Here is a 13883-nt window from a genome sequence, read left to right as displayed (position 1 = left end):
TTGAAGCCTGGTCCCTGGAGACAAAAGGCTTCCCTAGACAGCTAACCCACTAGCATTATAGTATTAAATCCCCTGAAATCTTGAGGTCGATATATGTATAAGAATGAAGTTAGAGTGTTAGAAAGGGAAAAGAGGTATGCACAACTTCTTATTAAACAATTGAGAGATTAAATCAAAATCGAACAATCATACAGTGTACACATTTAAACCGTTCCTGAGTTTAAAATTCACACTGCTTCAATAAAGCAAAATTCCTGAGACTAGCTTTATTACTATGCCCAAAAGAATGCCAAGTCTTACTTCCATATTTCGCCCTTCTGCAGAGGGCTGAGAATTTTTGGAGAAGGTGACTGTGGCAGCGGGGGCGTGGTCAAGCGCCGGTCTGTGACAGGAGGGTGGAGCCAGGGAAGGTGAGTGGCAGAATCGCTACACCTGACGGTAATTAACCTGTGTTTTGTGTGTGTTTTCCCAGTAAACCGCTCCCTATTTAAGGAGGCTGAGAGAGAGCAGAGGGAGCGCGACCCGGGATTGGAGGCTGAGTGTGTGTCTGTGTGCGTGTGTGCTTACGCCGTAGTATAACTGAAAAGTTGTTTAATAAATACGCTTTCTCTACCTCCAAACGTTGTCCTGCCATCCTCTGTGCTCCACCCACACATTATCCGCACTACAGTGACTTTCACAGGAGCTCCTGAGAAGAAAATCTGTGGAAAACAGAGAATTCTTGGAGAAACTTCGTAGCTCGTGGGAAGAAAATCTCTGTAGAAACAAGGTGCACAGATTTTTGTTGAAGAGGTCCAGCCGCTTCTTTGTCTTCAGACTAAAAACCACTTGGGCTGCAGTTTTGCACGTGCTGATGAACAGATGAAACCGGTTATATTCAAGTTGAGTCAAAATCGCGCGATTCTCGAGTCTACTGTGGCCAAAGATAAGTAAAAGAAACAGCGCGAAACTCTGATTCTAGACAAAAAGACGTTTTTATCTAGTTTGCTCGGCCGAGCAGATCTCTCTGTGTCCAGACGGCTTGAAGTCCAGATGGAAAAGAGAAAGTATGGCGGATTTCCGGGTCACTTATGCCTTCCTGTAGGAAGTGACGTAGATGATCCCGCCCACGCGTGACGTAGGTCAACGCGGAAGTTGGCTGATGGGAAATGTAATTTCTTAAAGAGACGGGCTGTTGTAGTTCTTAGACGGGCTGTACTTACATTATTAATTAGCTTATTGAGCTGTGGCTTGTTCAAATTCTTTGTTAGGAAAGGTCAGATGATGCAGATTTCAAAGCTGTATAAATTCTCTTACTCCTCAAATTTGTCCCTAAAATCAACAGCCATGGGCTCCTCTAAGCAACTCCCTAGAATTCTGAATAATAAAATAATTGATGCTCACAAAGCAGGAGAAGGCTACAAGAATGTAGTAAAGTGTTTTCAGGTAGCCGTTTCCTCAGATTGTAATGTTATTAAGAAATGGCAGTTCACAGAAACAGTGGAGATCAAGGTGAGGTCTGGAAGATGAACATTTTCTGAAAGAACTGCCCATTGGATTGCTAGAAAGGCAAATAAAAACCCTTGTTTGACTGCAAAAGACCTTCAGAAATATTTAGCAGACCCTGGAGTGGTGGTGCACTGTTTTACTATGCAGCGACACCTGAACAAATATGACCTTCATGAGAGAGTCATCAGAAGAAAATCATTCCTGTGTCTGAGCCACAAAATTCAGCATCTGAAGTTTGCAAATGAACATCTAAGCAAGCCTGATGCATTTTAGAAACAAGTCCTGTGGACTGATGAAATCAAAATAGAACTTTTTGGCCACAATGTGCAAAGGCATGTTTGGAGAAAAAAGGGTGCCAAATTCCAGGAAAAGAACACCTCTCCAACTCTTAAGCATGGGTGTGGATCGATCATGCTTTGGGGTTGTGTTGCAGCCAGTGGCACAGGGCACATTTCATTGGTCGAGGGAAGCATGGATTCGAATAAATACCAGCAAACTCTGGAAGCAAACATCACACCATCTGTAAAAAAGTTGAAGTTAAAAAGAGGATGGGTCCTACAATAAGATGATGATGATGCAAAACACACCTCAAAATCTACAATGGAATACCTCAAGAGGCACAAGCTGAAGGTTTTGCCATGGCCCTCACAGTCCCCTGACCTAAACATCATTTGAAAATCTGTGGCTAGATCTCAAAAGAGCAGTGCATGCAAGACAGCCCAAGAAACTTGTAGAACTGGAAGCCTTTTGCAAAGACGAATGCACGAAAATCCCCCAAGTAAGAACTGAAAGATTATTAGCTGGCTACAAAAAGTGTTTACAAGCTGTGATACTTGCCAAAAGGGGTGTTACTAAGTACTGACCATGCCAGGTGCCCAAACTTTTGCTTCAGGTCCTTTTCATTTTTTGGTATTTTACGCCTGTAAATGATGGAAATAAAAATGTAATCTTGTGGAAAATATTAAAGAAATGTCATCTTTACCCTTATGCCTTTTGGTGATCAGTTCATCTTCTGCTCACTTAACTATTCACAGTAACAGACATTTTCAGCAAGGGTGCCCAAACTTTTGCATGCCACTGTACATTATAGCAGTTATGATCAGTCATTCCCTCACAAGCCTCTCAGTTTTCTCTCTGGAAGTTACTAAATCCAGAAGTGTAAATTCCTCTGTCCTTTCCTCTGTCAGAAAACCTTCTGAGTGTTACAAAGCACAAATGGAAATTCCTTCCACAAATGTTAAATACATGTTTCCTTAGAGAAAGTATCACCATTAGATGTTCAAGTGCTAGTCTAATGAAAATGACATCACCCCTGGAAATTATACCTTTATAAAACTATACATGTAAAATAGTTTACCATCTAATTTGTATTTTAATAGGAGACTGGGAACATGTTCTATTTAGCTGGTAAATTTTGGCTCTTTGAGTCTGCCATTACACAAATGCATTCCTGGCAAGTTACTGTTAATTCAAAGGAAGTGATGTCATATGAGCAACACTTGAAAGTTTGCGGCATTTCTGGCTTCATTTGTTTTGCAAAGTGTAGCACGTTTTTAACGATTTGTTTTTTATTTCACAACAGAATTAAAACCAAAACATGCCTCTTAAGAGGTGTGTCGTTCAAGGCTGTTCAAGTGTAGCTGATAAAAAAAAAGTGGAATTTCGATCCATTATAGCCCAAAGTCAGCAGGATGCTTACAAAAATGAATGGGTTTGATTTGTACGGCCAAAGAGAGGTAATTTCAAGCCGACAGGATGGTTTGGCATCTGCTTCATACCTTTTGAAAAAGATAAACTTGTGAAGCAGATTCACATAGAAGAATTTGAGCGATGTCTGGTACGTGGAGCAGTTCTCATGATCTGAAAACAGAAGTCAGAAGTGCCATCCCAAAGAGCTCACCACAGTAAGTGTCAAGCTTGTGTTTAGCCTGTTCCTTGAATTTATTAGTTGTCCTTAGTCTTTTATCCTTTTCACTGATAGCAGTTCTGAAGTTTTATACAAGGCTAAATAATGGCAGTAATTAGGCACTTTCACTTTTCAGTGTTAGGGTTCACCTCCAAAATTAAGTTGCTCATAAAACTACAACCTTTTCTGGTTCTAATGGTACCAATTAGGACCATGTAGACCCTTTCTATTTTGTGCTACAACGTTAAGTAGAGTTGTGTGTGTGTGTGGGGGGGGGGGGGGTGTTAGTGCGCAATTACCATTATTTTTTATTAAAATCACCATATCTTTGCAACAATGAAAGATTTTTTTCAAAATTCCCAAATCTATGATCATCTTCCTGTCACACCTGCACGCCGTGGTGCGTGCATCAGTCAGACTCTCGGGCTCACTCTGGACCACACACGCGCCAAGTGGACTCTCTCTCACACACACCATTAACTATGCACACCTGCACAAGATGAAGGCACAACCAGTGCATCTATATAAAGACTCTGAAAACACACGCTCACTGTGAAGTATTGTGCTATGTTACATACGGTACACATTACTGAGCCTTATCTCCTGTTTTTCTGACTCCTGGTTTGTTTCCTATGCCAGGTTGGGGGTTGGGCATAGGGCGAACAACCCCATCCTGTAATAAACTGTAGGGGATCTTTGTAGCTACAGTGGTCCCCAGAAGTCAAATGCGCAGGCTCACATAGAGTGACACACCCTGTGTTGTCCAGCCACTGTCCCGCTGCCTTGTGGGTAAGTCAAGGATGACAAAGGCTAACGGAGAACACCCTGAGAGAAAAGCAACATGTGTGGCGGCATGCAACAAGCAGTTCTCCAAAAGAGTGGAGTTCCGGCAGCCTCCTGCAGCTGTGGAAGAGTGCTGGTCATCTTGGGCTTTCCCTCTCAGTGAAGAAGTGCTGCTGGGACATGTGCACCCCCAACGGCACTCTAAATAATGTCTCTGCGCAGGTATCCTCCTCTGCCTCAGTGAGACCAGCCACTGGAAATGGAAGGTCTGGCGGCAATAGGGTGTCTGGTGACGGGAGCAGGTTTGAATGCACTGGGAGCTCCTAGTCAGATCCCTGCACACCAGCGGCACGGGGCTATTTATGGTCGCCAGCAGCTGGGCTGAGTGGCAGCTGCTCTCGGCAGACCCCTGTGTGACTGAGCAGCCCTATTTAGGAGCCACACTGCTCACCCCAAGTGGGGAGGGGCCTAGAAATGGTGGCCTAAACATTGCCCACGTATCCTGGATAGGCTACCGCACCTATCGGGACATTCCACCCAGCGGTCGAAATAAATGCGAGAAAACTGTCCCTCTTAAACTGGCAACATGGAACATTCGAACCCTGCTGGACGCCAAAGACAAAAGACCTCAGCGAAGAATTGCACTCATTGCAGCGGAACTCAACTGCTACAACATTGACATTGATGCTCTGAGTGAGACAAGGTTCCTGGATGAAGGCTCCCTGAAGGACATCTACACCTTCTGGAAGGGATACCCTGCAGGAGGACAACACTAGCATGGTGTAGGACTTGCAATAAAAAAAAAACTCCTACCAAGACTCACTGAAACACCGATTGGCATAAGTGAAAGGCTCATGTCACTCAGGATTCCTCTGGCTAAGAAACGCTACGCTACCCTCTTAAGTGCCTATGCACCAACACTACCATCAGGGGATGACGTGAAGGACCGTTTCTATCAATCACTAGATGAGGCTCTCCGTCGTATACCCAAGGAAGTCAAGATCCTTTTGCTGGGTGATTTCAATGCTAGAGTGGGGAAAGACAACAAGGTATGGAGTGGTGTCATTGGTGGGCATGGCATTGGTCATGTCAATGCAAATGGTCTGCGTTTGCTAAGCCTCTGTGGTGAGCGTGGCCTGACCATCACAAACACACACTTCAGCTCAAAAATAAACACAACATCCTGGATGCACCCACGCTCCAAACATTGGCACCTGCTGGACTACATCATTGTGAGACGGTCTGAGATAAAAGACGTCCTACTCCCTCGTGCAATGAGAGGCGCTGAGTGCTGGACAGATCACTGGCTCATCATGACCTGGCTCCTGGTGAAAGTACACCCTGCCGTCCATCTCCAGAAGCCAAGAAAGAAGCTGGACTGTATCCAGCTAGAAAAGGCTGAGATCCAGAACAGCCTCCGTCTCACTCTGGCTGAAAACCTGGAAGACATTGAGCTTCTCCTGAACACAGATGACTCCATAGATGAGAAGTGGTCTTCTGTGAGCTCTAGGCTCTATGAGGCAGCTTCCCAATCCATCGGGTACAAGGGCAGAAAGCAACAGGACTGGTTCAGTGACAACACGGGCACAATAACTTCCATACTGAAAAGCATGCACATAGTGCTGTCCTCACAAATCCTATATCAACTATTCTCCGGCAAAAATGGCAAGAATTGGAGAGAGGTGCAGTCAAGATTCCACACCCTGCAGAATGAGTGGTGGATATCAAAGACAAATGAAATACAATCTCATGCTGACAGAAATGATATGCACAACTTTTATGATGCAGTGAAAATGTTCCATGGCCCAAGAAACTGCTCCATCTCCCCCCTGAAGTCTGGCGATGGTACCACCCTCATAAAGGACCAGAACCTGTTCTCAAAAAGATGGGCAGAGCACTTTCAAGCTCTGCTGAACCAGCCCTCCCCAGCAGATCCCTCAGTCCTGGATGAACTACCTGTCTGCCCCACCATCCAAGACCTTGACCATCTACCAACCCTTGAAGAGGTTCATCGTGCAGTAAGGTCACTAAAGAACAACAAGGCCCCTGGCCCTGACAACATCCCTGCGGAGATCTTCAGACAGGGAGGCTACCTCTACACCCGTGCACTTTTCCTCTTTATCTCACATGTACGGAAGACCGAAACCATCCCCCAGCAGTGGAAGGATGCTAACATCCCCATATGCATAGGAGACCAGTCCCTCTGTGGCACCAGCCATGGCATATCACTCCAGGCTGCTGCTGGAAAAGTCTTGGCCAAAGTTATACTACAGAGGCTGGTGAAAAACATCTCAGAGGAGCTGCTGTCTGAGTCTCAGCGTGGGTTCAGGAGAAACAGGAGTACTGTGGACATGGTATTCACAGCACGGCAACTCCAGGAGAAGTGTAGGGAGCAACATCGAGACCTCTTCATAGTCTTCATTGACCTGTCAAAGGCCTTCGACACAGTCAACAGGGAGATCCTATGGAAAATCCTTCTGAAGTTTGGCTGCCCATGAAGGTTTCTTAACATCCTCCAGCAGTTTCATGAAGGCATGGCACGTGTGACCATCGGAGGCCAGGAATCTGAGCCATTCAGGGTGTGCACTGGTGTACGTCAGGGGTGCATCCTTGCTCCAGTTCTTAACATTTTTCCTCCTGTGTGAGACTACTGCTCCACAAGGACATCGAGAGAGACAGTGGAATTACCTTGGACTTCAGACTTGACGGGAATCTGTTTAACATGCGAAGGCCCCAAGCAGCCACAAAAACATCTGAGCACATCATTGAGCTACAGTATGCTGATGACTGACTGTGCAGTCGTGGCCCATACACCAGAAGCACTGCAAGGTCACCCTTGCAGCTGCTGCAAAGGTGTATGGCAGGATGGGGCTTTCCATAAATGTGGCCAAGACTGAAGTAATATGCCAGTGGGCCTCTACTCCTCCACTCCACTCACCAACCTTCACCGTCTCCAACAAATCACTTACAATAGTGGAATCCTTCATATACCTGGGCGGTTTCCTCTCTGACGACTCCAGCATCGACAGATACAAAACTGGATTAAACATGCGTCATCTTCCTTTGGCAGACTCAGAAAAAGGGTCTTCTGAAATAAAGACCTCAAACTCCACACCAAAATATCAGTCTATCTGGCAGTCGTCATCACAACTCTCCTCTATGCCTGTGAGGCATGGACCCTGTACAGTCGCCACCTCAAGATGCTTGAGGCTTTCCATATCAGATGCCTCCAATGCATCCTGGGAATAACCTGGAGTGACTGAGTGCCCCATACTGAAATCCTCCGCAAGACCAACTGCATCCGTATGGAGGCTATCATCACCCAGCACCAACTTCGCTGGCTCGGTCACGTCATCAGGATGCCAAAGGAACGCCTACCTTGCAAGGTGCTGTATGGCCAGCTACATGTTGGCCGCTGCCTGGCAGGGGGCCAGAAAAAACATTACAAAGACCAACTGAAGATGACTATGAAAGTGTGGTTTGAACCCAAGCCAGCTGGAGGACATTGCCACCCAATGCTCCATCTGGCAGCAGCTCTGTCAGCAAGGGGTGCAGAAGCTCGAGGAGGACCGAAGAGACCGGCGGACCAGGAGACGCTTGAAGAGACATGAAGCCAGTTCCACACCCATACCCCCAGTCAGTGCCCTTAACTGTTCTGTCTGCGGCAAGCAGTATGGCTCACGGATTGGACTTTATAGTCACATGAGAACTCACAAGTAGCAGAGGCAGGATTGTCATCATTGGATACGACGGACATCCTTAAGCAAGTAAACTGAGCCTCATCTCCCGTTTTCCTGATTCTTGGTTTGTTTGGAGGTTTTTTTGTGTTTGTCTTTGCCTGTACATTTGTGCCTCACCTGACCTTTTGCTTGTTTACTGCTTGTGATCTCTGTTCACTGATTTGGATTGTTTGCTTGTCACCTTTAGAAATAAAACCATCTTCTGCACATACATCCACCTCCAACCCTTCCCTGACAATTACGGTGTCCCTTTACAGACAGCTAATTTTAAAGTGCCATTCCACCATTGGATGTATTCTTTGGCATAAAATACAATATATTTTATGACAACATGACTAGACAGAGAAATCTTTTAGCTTCAAAATGATATATCAAACATAATTTTTTGACAACGACAAGTATATTAATTTTGCGACCAAAGTCACCTACCCTTTTAATTTCCGAGCGGTAGTGAAACATGATGTCATCGGCAGGTTCCCCTTCTTGTGTACCACGTGTCAGTCTATTTTTAGACCAGGAAACCCCCAAAGTGAGAGAGTCATTTCTCCTCGTAATATGGGGGCCAAAAAAATTGCGAAAAATTGAGTTAATCTTTCAGTTAGCTAGATTTATTGGTATTAGCTAGATTTATTGGTATTATCTTTATCGTGTTCTATCCGCCATTGCTGATATGTGCCACGTCACACGTCACGTGGTACACAAGAAGGGGAACCTGCCAATGACATCACGCGTGGAAATTAAAAGGGTAGGTGACTTTGGTCGCAAAATTAATATACTTGTCGTTAAAAAATTATGTTTGATATATCATTTTGAAGCTAAAAGATTTCTCTATCTAGTGATACCATTTATATATGTTGTCAAAATATATTGTATTTTATGCCAAAGAATACATCCAATGGTGGATTGGCACTTTAAGGTGAATTGAACCTGTTTGAAATTTTAAGGTAAAGTCTCTACAATGATCACGGAGTTGGCACAGAATAAAAGGCCATTGCAATATTAATTTATAATCACTCTGTGATAAACTTCCCTGTGTATTTCTGAATCTTGTCATTGCCTTTTTGTCCACTGAAACACATGCAACGTTATATTGCATCTAAAAATATGATTTCAGTATCAAATGAATGGGAAGGCCATCCTGTTATCTCTCACAACTAACTCATAATTTTCTTCTGTATTTATAGGCTCTGAAAGAGATTCTCTCACAACATGAGCAAAATGTAAGATCATAGGTTTTGGAATTTTGAAGAAATCTTTTATGGTTGCAGAGATATGGTGATTTTAGTAAAAACAAATAACGGTAATTGTGTGCTGACCCCCCGCCCCCACCACACACACACACGCACACACGCAGAATTCTACTTAATGTTGTAGCACAAAATAGAAAGGGTCTACATGGTTCTAATTGGTACTGCTAGAGCCAGAAAAGCTTGTAGTTATATGAGCAACTTAGTTTTGGAGGTGAACCCTAACAAATTCCTGACTGTTACGTGCTCACTGCGCACAATGCATATGGCACAAGGCACCACCCACTCCTGCCGGCTCCAGCACTAAAAGTGAAAGTGCCTTATTACTGCTATTATTTAGCCTTGTGCCCAGGGGCGCCGCCAGAAATTTTGGGCCCCATGAAAGATTAGAATTTTGGGCCCCCCAACTTTGCCCACCCTCGTCACAATTGCACTATTGTCATTATTTGACTTTTGATAGCCCATGGACCTTGAGTTTGTGACTTTGTTATTACATTTTATGTATTAACCTACCAGGGACGAGATGAAAACTGGTCAGTGACTAATTCTGGTGCATTTACAATCACAAATGAAAATTCAAGATTTTGCCACATGCTTTCTTGTGCTAGGACAATTGGTAGTGAAATGTGTGATGTGACTGCTAATAAATCATAGAAAAAGTTTTCTACCGAGCATCAAAATACCTAGTTAGTTAATGCATGAAAAAGTTTGATGCATTCAAGTTTGATGCATTTAAATGAACTCCATACTCAGTAGCCTTACAAATGTTACCCGTAAAAGACAGGAAACATCTCATCTCATCTCATTATCTCTAGCTGCTTTATCCTTCTACAGGGTCGCAGGCAAGCTGGAGCCTATCCCAGCTGACTATGGGCGAAAGGCGGGGTACACCCTGGACAAGTCGCCAGGTCATCACAGGGCTGACACATAGACACAGACAACCATTCACACTCACATTCACACCTACGGTCAATTTAGAGGCACCAGTTAACCTAACCTGCATGTCTTTTGGACTGTGGGGGAAACCGGAGCACCCGGAGGAAACCCACACGGACACGGGGAGAACATGCAAACTCCACACAGAAAGGCCCTCGCCGGCCCCGGGGCTCGAACCCAGGACCTTCTTGCTGTGAGGCGACAGCGCTAACCACTACACCACCGTGCCGCCCCAGGAAACATCTTATTATACATTTATTTCAAAGTGATACAGAGTGACATGGGCGGCCCAGTGGTGTAGTGGTTAGCGCTGTCGCCTCACAGCAAGAAGGTCCGGGTTTGAGCCCCGTGGCCAGCGAGGGCTTTTCTGTGCGGAGTTTGCATGTTCTCCCCGTGTCCACGTGGGTTTCCTCCGGGTGCTCCGGTTTCCTCCACAGTCCAAAGACATGCAGGTTAGGTTAACTGGTGACTCTAAATTGACCGTAGGTGTGAATGTGAGTGTGAATGGTTGTCTGTGTCTATGTGTCAGCCCTGTGATGACCTGGTGACTTGTCCAGGGTGTACCCCGCCTTTCGCCCGTAGTCAGCTGGGATAGGCTCCAGCTTGCCTGCGACCCTGTAGAACAGGATAAAGCAGCTACAGATAATGAGAGGAGATGAGACAGAGTGACATTTTAATTTGATCAATTACATACATATTTCTTCATATGTTGTAACCTCTATCCCTCTTTTATGTGTGCTGCGCTTTCTCCAGCTCCTCAATTTGAAACCAATGGTTTAGAACGTGTGAACATTCCACACACGTAACCATGTCAAACACTTGACTGGTGTCCGTTATTAGCAACACTTTAATCTAGCAAACTGTATATGGCGCTCGCTCATTAAAAACTTCAATCCTAAAGCATTTATGGGTTGTATTGCTGCTTACCTCCTTCTCCAAAGGGGGGTTCAGTGGTTTGGTAGGGCGGAGGTCCCCCTGAGGCTGAATCTGTGCATATTTAGGGCACCCCATTAGTTATGAAACTGGTTATTAGCACTAGTTATTAGCACCAGCATAACGTAATATTTCATCTTGTTTATCACACGTCAGTTCAGTTATTAAAATGGAAAAAATGTCACTGTACAAACTGTAAAAGTGTTCTCTTGATAGGCTAATCCAACCACGTTCATACTGTTCATTTACCATTCACTCAGGGGCGGTCCTGGGGGCGGTCCGACCGGGCAGCCGCCCGGGGCGGCATCGCGGGGGGGGGGGGGGGGGGGGGGCAGCACGAGCGCGGGCGCGGAAAAAAAAAAAACGGTCCCCAAAAAAAAAGGTCCCCCCAAAAAAAACCCCGAAAAAAAAAAACAAGATGGGCGGGGGGGTGAACATTTTGGATGGGGAAGCCCAATACCAAAGTTGCGCAGGTGACGTCATCAGTGTGTGCACTTGTCGTAGCCCCATAATATGCACAATCCCGCCAGTGGAACGTTGTACTAGTCATCAAAAAGACTTTACTACCATAGTACTACACTACTATGACATTACACAGAGTCTTAAGTAATACATTACGACTTGATCATTGCCATTCTGGTAACAGCAAATTTATAACGGGCCGTGTCCACAACGTACAACACACGACGAGAAATGTTTAAACGACCATGTAAAGCTGTTAACATTCTGTTGGCTAATACAAAGCCCAATGAGGGGCGGCACGAGCGCGGGTGCGAAAAAAAAAAACGGTTCCAAAAAAAAAAAGGTCCCCCCCCAAAAAAAACCCCGAAAAAAAAAACAAGACGGGCGGGGGGGGCGCCAGCAGGGGGTTTCGCCCGGGGAGTAAATCACTCTGCCACTGCATTCGCTAATATTTTGAACACACGTGAGCGATTAGCTACCTTTCTTTGGGAAAAACTGAGTGACCAGTTGCCTGCCTCTCCGGTCCCTCTCAGCTTTCAGCTGCCTTTCTTTACATTTTTGACAGCCACTCTTCATATTTAGCGATCATAGACTGTACGCACTCCACTGCTGGCTGGCTGGCTGCTGCACCGCGACACAGCAGCAAGTAGCGTTGCACTGATCAGCACACAGATTTAACGCATCGTGCTTCTACCAGAACTGGACCATACCATTTCACAAAAGGGGGAGGGTTAAATGACAATATGTTGAAGAACTCAAGAAATAGACAACCTTGTTCAATTAGCTCATTTTACCAGATGGAATATTGCATTGTTGTTATTTCAAAAGTCTTATTAAAATCATTAAAAGCATATTATCAGCCCCTTAAAGGGCCCCATGGCAGTGCTGGGCCCCTAGAATTGTTCTAACCTTTCCCCCCCTGGCGGCGCCCATGCTTGTGCCTACCTAGTGAGGTTACAAAGATGACAATTACAAGGAGACACTGCTTTATCATAACTGTGAAAGTTGAACACCAAATCAGTTAAAAAAAAAAAGAATAAGCAAACTATGATTTGTATAATGCATTAACTTCCTGGGTTCCAGAAAACTGCTAGAGCAGTTGTTGCTCTTCACGAGCAACTTGGCTTGCATAGTCATCTGCATCTTTCTCCATGGCTACAGGTTCTAAATTGTCCTTAGACAACCAACCAAAGATTGAAGACAAATATGAAGAGCTTTTGTCGTCTTTTTCAAAAGAATCAGTATCAAGAACACATGCCATTGCAGAGAGTGGTATAGAGAGCGTGCACATGACGTCATGAGGTCACGTGATATTTGTTTATCTGCCATCTTGGACGGCAAGGCCGTGCATAGAACTTAGACGAACCCATTCTAATTATCAAGTGTGTGGGAGTAGATCTTTCGAGAATGGTTATATCTTGTTCAGCATTTGGTTGTACCAATAGACAGGGCCAAAAGGAGGGCCTGTCATTTTATAGATTCCCCGCAGACAAGGAGAAACGCGCAAAATGGGTGTCCGCTGTGCGAAGAGAAAACTGGTACCCCAGTTCTACCAGCTGAATTTGAAGTGAACACTTCATATCAGGTAGGTGTAATCTTCTAATTCAATACTCCTAGTACATCTGTTAAGTTGATTTTCGGATTGAATGATAACTGCATACTTAGAAACTAGACAGTCTCTAATATATGGCTATGCCTAGCCCTACTACCCTGGCCTAGTCTATGACAATGTTTTATCTTTTTGGCTCATATATGCCTTTGAAAGGCCAATCCATAGTAGGGATGGCGAAAACTAAAAAAAAATCTTGACCGACCACCGAGCCTCATTAGCCGGTTAAAGTCGGTTAACCTATGAGTTTAAACAGGGATGCAAACGGCGGATGCCGCCTTTTTCACGGCTGAATTGTGCAGATCCGATTTTTTTTTTTTTAGGGGGGGCATTGGAGTGTCTGAATAATTTCATTAAAGTAAATTCTGTATTAAAATTACTAAATTCATTCAAAGTTACTTCCGGGGCGCGGTACGGCCGCTGACCCAGTGCTTCACGTTGGTGGTTTGTCTGTTTGTTTTGTTCGCTTGTCTATTAATTTCGTCTAAACATCTATGATAAGCCTGTCTGTCTAAACAACATTAGAACGAGCAGCTTCAATATGGAATTTCTAAAGTTCTGGATGGTGATTTACATCGTGTTGCTGCTGTTGTCGGTGAGCGTCTCAAGCAGAGGACAGGATGTCCACGCTGTTTTCTCCTACACCAGAGATCAGCTGCTGACGCTGCAGGCCCACGCCGGGAATTTTGAACACCTAATTCCTACGGACTGTAAAGAAGTATTAAAACAACACAAAGTGCGATGGCCCGCATCAAGAAGAAATACAAAGATAAAGAAGA

This window comes from Neoarius graeffei, chromosome 15 (assembly GCF_027579695.1).
Source record: "Neoarius graeffei isolate fNeoGra1 chromosome 15, fNeoGra1.pri, whole genome shotgun sequence".
Classification (NCBI taxonomy): domain Eukaryota; kingdom Metazoa; phylum Chordata; class Actinopteri; order Siluriformes; family Ariidae; genus Neoarius; species Neoarius graeffei.
Note: the sequence above shows the minus strand (reverse complement) of the source record.